General features: G+C 49.1%; 1 pseudogene; it reads right to left on the reverse strand.

Annotated features, from left to right (window-relative positions):
* Positions 1 to 1,435, reverse strand: part of LOC101587907 — a 24,701-nt pseudogene extending 23,266 nt beyond the window's left edge.
* Between the last annotated feature and the right edge of the window lie 4,091 nt (positions 1,436 to 5,526).

Below are 5,526 nucleotides of genomic sequence, written 5' to 3' on the forward strand. Positions count from 1 at the left end.
TCTTTTAAGAACTATTTTGAGAACAGCAGGAGATGAAGAGACCCCCTCATGGCCTGTGCACTAGGACACATCTGTGTCCTATAGCTGGGGGAACAGGACACTTGCTTGCTGCCCGTGGGCAAAGACCCCTGACCCTTGATCCTGACCTTGATCCTGACCTTGGAATAGCACAGTAGGAGCCACCTAACCACTGCCCAGGCTTTGGAGTGGGACGCAGTACCTCAGCCTCCGCATGTGTGCTCCAGGGTCCTCCCAGCCTCCGCTTTGCGACAAGCCTTTCTGGTGTTTCTCAGTGCCTCAGTGCGATGGCTGGTGTCTAGATGCCCCAACCCCAAAGCCTCACGTTTTGTGGGTTTTTTTTTTTTTTTGAGGAGCCAGGCATTGAAGTCAGGCCCTTGCGCTTGCCAGGGATGCGCTTATTCCACTGAGCCATCTCCCCGGCCCCGCCTCATGAGTTTTACGTGGGGCTTTTCAGAGGTGTCCAGATCTAGATTGTGTGATACAGGGCTGGAGGATGAGATGCTCGGGTTGATTCACAGTGCGGTGCTAGAATCAAGGCTGCCCCATCTGCGGTGTGCGTACTACCAAGCGCCTAGAGGACAGAATATAAGGAACAAAACAGGGCTGCTGCTGTCACTGGCTGCCTGCTGTCGGCCTGCCTGCCTGCTCTGCGATGCAACTCTGCATGCCATCCTGCCTTGGAGCCAGCCAGGTAGAAACTGGACACTCTACAAACTATGTGCTACAATAAACCTTTCCTCATTTACTTATTTATCTACTTATTTATTGTCTTTTTGTGCAGGTGCAGGGTTTCACTCCGCAGTTCAGACTCACAGTAATCCTGTTTTCAGCCTCCTTGGCACTGGGATTACAGGCATGCACCACATGCCGGGACTCTATTAGCAGGCTCAGGGTACCCAGGGGCTGGGAAAGAGTGGCATGTGGTGCCAGAGATCCAACCCTGGTCCCTGCCTTGCCTAAGCAGGCCCTTAGTCTGCTGAGCTATCTCCCTGCCCCTAAAACTTTCCTCCTTTAATTTTGGGTTTTAGGTATTTTGTCTCAGCAACAGGAAAAGTTACAGAGACGACTCTGTTCAAGGGCTTTTATTGTTATAGACAGCTAAGTTAGACAAAAATGTGTACACAGCCAGAGAGGGATCAGGTCCTCAAACAAGACAATGCACACAATAAATGAAAACATCTGGATGGTGGCTGGGGTGAGAACTGAAGAGAGCCAGGCCTCGGGATGGAGACTTGTGCTGGTCAGGGCTGCAAGCCTCTCTGCAGATAACTACAAATTGAGATTAAACTGTAATTACACCACCACCATGGCCTGGGGTGCCAGATAGGCATCAGACTTACCTGGAAGCTTTCTCCCTGCCCTCCTCAAAATTCCTTTGTTCTTTCCACGTCGGCTTATGTGGGACTCCTCCCATTGCTGTATCAGTGTTAGCTAAGTGACTGTCCTTGTAATGCCATAGGTTAATCGTAGCTTGACCCACGTTGTGATTCTGCCCTATCACTTACCTTCCTGGAAATCCAGGAGCTATTATCTTTCTCCTTATTTCCAGCCCAGCTCTCCTAACTGCCTCCTTTGGCTGTGATGTCATTCTCTGACGTTGTGAGGCCACAAGTTTGCACATCTGTCACCTACCAGGTTGTTCCCTCTATCACCGTGATACCAAACCTCCGAAATCACTTCGGAGGAGGTGTAGGCCCTTCTGTAGCACATGTTACACCACCAGTTTCTCTGGTCTTTGGGGCTACAGTCCTAGCTGCGCTTCCTCACATACACTTTGCTGCTAGGTCATGGCCCTAGTATGAATTGCTGAATTATTATGGTGGTCATCTGATATGGCTGAAGCCCTTAAAACAACAGCTTACCTTCCCAATGACCACTTCCTCCTCTTTCCCCACTCCAGCCCAGGGTACAACTTCCTTTGACCTTTCCCGCCCACACAAGGGAGCCTCCAATCATCACTAAACCCGCCCCTCAAGCTCCGCCCCTAGGAAAAGTCCATAGAGTCTCAGGTCCTCCATCTCAGGTGGATCTGCCCGTCTTCCTGCCCTTGATCCTCTCCATGTGTTTAGAGTTAATAAAGGCTTTCCCTCCCCCTATTTCTACTACTCTGCCACACCACTGCCACCATCGCTGTTGCCTCTAAAACCTATCAGTTGCCAGATGAGTTTCAAAGGTCTGTAGACTCCCTAAAGCTCACCGGTGAGTCACGCTGAGACTCTATCCCAGGCAGTGACTCAGAACTCAGTGTCTTTGGCATCAGGATGCTTGATCCCTAGCTGGGACCTGTTAGCCTGCTCAAAAGCCCCTGCACCACAGCTGTGACCGGAATCTCAATGGCCTCCCTCTTGGGGGTCTGACACACTTTTGTTGGATAACTGAATAGTTTTCAGCAAGATAAAGAGGAAATTCTTTTGTCAACCAGCCATGGGGGATTCCATGGTTGGATTCCTGTAAACACAGCACTCTGAGAGGCTGAGACAGGATGATGGCAAGTTTAAACCCAGTCTGGGCCATTTAGAAACTTAAGGAGGGCCTGTCTCAAAATAAAAAATTGAATTAAATTACATTAAAAAACACTGAACAACAAGGGCTGGGGAGATGGCTTAGTAGAATAAGTGCTTCCCTGGCAAACATAAAGGTCTGAATTCAATCCCTGGTTACACACACACACACACACACACACACACACACACTGGACATGGAGCTCAAGGAAAAGCCCTGCATTCAATCCCTAGTTAAAAAAAAAAAAGGAAAAGGACATGTTTCTACCACTGTTTGACTCAGCACAAGAAGGACAGATCTTCTTCACATACACAAGGGAAAGTGTTAGGCATAGTCACTAAAGTCATTTCTGCGTTCAGTTAATCCAGGATGGGCAATGGCTTCCAAGTGCTCCCCTGAGGCCCTAAGGGTGGGGCTGATTAGGAAGTCAGTGTCTGCCACAGGAGCCCGTCAGGCGGCTGCAGCAGCAGCAGAGGTGGTCACAGCGCCCTCACTCCACGGCCCGGTGCCTGCCAGGTGCCCGCGGAACGTTGGGGGGCGCGGGGTGGGGGCGGTGGAAAATAAGCATTGAGGAGAATAACTGTGGCGAATAAGCTGACTTGCCCCACAGAGTCATTTTATGCCGGCCAATTGAACTGTGAAGAATGCGTCCCTCAGGCAATGGGGTTTTGTTTTGCTGTGTTTGAGCCATTATTCCTGACTGCTGTGAGGTTCAATTGTCTCTTCAGGCTGCGCTTCATGGCTGATAATGAAACCATTATAGTGTGGGGAAGAGAGCCAAATCCCGGGGCTCCCAGACCCAGGGATTGGCGGGGGGTGCGGGTAAGGTGGGGAACCCGCAGGGACGGCTGGGCCTGGGCCTCGCTCCCTCTTCTGAAGCGTAGGTATGTGGTACTTGTGCTCACACCACACCACACACACGGAGATTTCTACAGATATTCAGCTCTTTCCTTTTTTCTTAGTTTTCTTCCAGTCTTGTCCACTTTGAGCTGTACATATCCCCAGTGTGCTGGGTTTGTTTTGTTTTGTTTGTAGTTCTAGAGGGTTAAGCCCAGGGAACACTGAACAACACATTCAACCTTTTTTAATTCATTTATTTTTTGGTTGGTTGGGACATCACAGGCTCTGGCTGTGTGACCTAGGCTTGCCTCAAAATCCTGGCACTCCTCTTACCTCAGGCTCCCAATGCTAGGATTACAGGCATGTACCGCCACACCCAGCTCCTTTTTTTTTTTTTTTTTTTTTTGGCAGAACCGGGGATTGAACTCAGGCCCTTGCGCTTGCCAGGGAAGCTTTTATTCCACTGAGCCATCTCTCCGGCCCTACCCAACTCCTTTTGTACTTTTTAGATTTTGAGACAGGGTCTCACTAAATTGGCCAAGCTGTCATCAAACTTCTTTTTTTTTTAATTTATTTTTCTTTCTGGAACCAGGGATTGAACTCAGGCCCTTGCACTTGCCAGGGAAGCTCTTACTGTACTGAGCCATCTCCCCGGCCCTTTTTTTTTTTTAAAGGAGTACCTCACTATGTAGTTTAGACTGGCCTTATACTCACTATGCAACCCAGGCTGGCCTTGAACTCCAAGTGATCCTCCTGCTTCAGCCTCCTGAGTGCTGGGATTGTAAGTGTGCACTGCCACACCTGGTTTGTCTCCTGTTTTTTAAAGAACTATATAAAGATTTTAATGATGCTATTTAGTCTTATGAATAGCTTTTAAAAATGTTCTTTTCCAGCTGTAAAAATAGAGCATATTATTTTCTTAAAATTCAGACAACATACAAAGACAGTGGAATATCATCCTCAATATTTTGAAGTGTATCCTTTAAGACTTGCTTTAACCAGGTGTGATGGGGCACACCTGTAATCCCAGCACTCTGGGAGGCTGAGGCAGGAGGATTGTTGTGAGTTAGGCCACAAAGTGAGTTCAAGGCCAATTTGAACTTCACAGTGAAAACTCGTCTTGAAAAGAAAAAAAAAGGGGGTGGGGGGGGGCTTGACAGTTAGCTCAGTTGTTTAAGCACCTGCCTGGGCAAACCCAGTCAGGCACGGTTCCATCTGCAGCTCCACATGCCATATGAGACTAGCCCTGAAGGCAGCCTGAGTCAGCCAAAAAAAAACAAAAACAAAAACAAAAAACACCTTGTGTCACTGCATATCCAAAAATGGGGTAGTGGAAGGTGGCCACCAGTTCCATTGTGTAGGACCAAGATAAGGCTGAACATGGGACGGAAGTGGGCAGTGGGGAAAGCTGCTCACCTCGCTGCAGCCAGGAAAGGGGGCCAGTCACAGATGAGTGGCTGGGGACCAGGTATCGTTCCTAAGGTCACAGCCTGTCTTGGTTACTTTTCTCTCATTGCAGGGACAGAATATCCAATGCCGCAAATGAAGGCCAGGAAGGTTTGTTTTGTTCACAGTGTGTGGAGGTTTCGTCCATACTTGGCTGGCTCCAAAGCAGACAGGCAAGTGGCAGAGGGGAGCAGCCCATGGAGGTGGAAGACAGAAAAAGCAACAAGAGTGGAAAAGGAGAAGCAGCGGAAAGCAAGCCTCTCTCCCTCCTCATGGTGTATGCAGGCTGCCCACCCCAGGGCGGGTGTAGCACTCACACCCACAATCCCAGCACGGGACCCTGAGTCAGTCATAAACTCTCGAAGCCTGACTGCATGGGCTGTGGGGGACATCTAGATGCAGCCAACAACCTGTCCCCTTTCCTAGGCCCAGCCTCTCAGCGTTGTCCGCAATGGGTTCATGGGTAGAGCACTAACCACACACTCACTTCCAAGAGCCCAATCTGGGCACCCAAGAGCTTTTGGGACATCACAGATCCGAGTCTTAACGCTATGCATGTTGATTTAGTGTTAGGTTTCTTGGAGGAACAGTAAAGAGATAGGAAAGATAAAAGAAGCCTTGGGACCAGGGAGATAGCTCAGTAGAATAAGCACTTGCCTGGCAAGAACAAGGGCCTGAGTTCAATCCCCGGTTGCGCAAAAAAAAAAAAAAAAAAAA

The sequence above is a fragment of the Octodon degus genome, unplaced genomic scaffold, assembly GCF_000260255.1.
Source record: "Octodon degus isolate 3935 unplaced genomic scaffold, OctDeg1.0 scaffold00164, whole genome shotgun sequence".
NCBI classification, from domain to species: Eukaryota; Metazoa; Chordata; class Mammalia; order Rodentia; family Octodontidae; genus Octodon; species Octodon degus.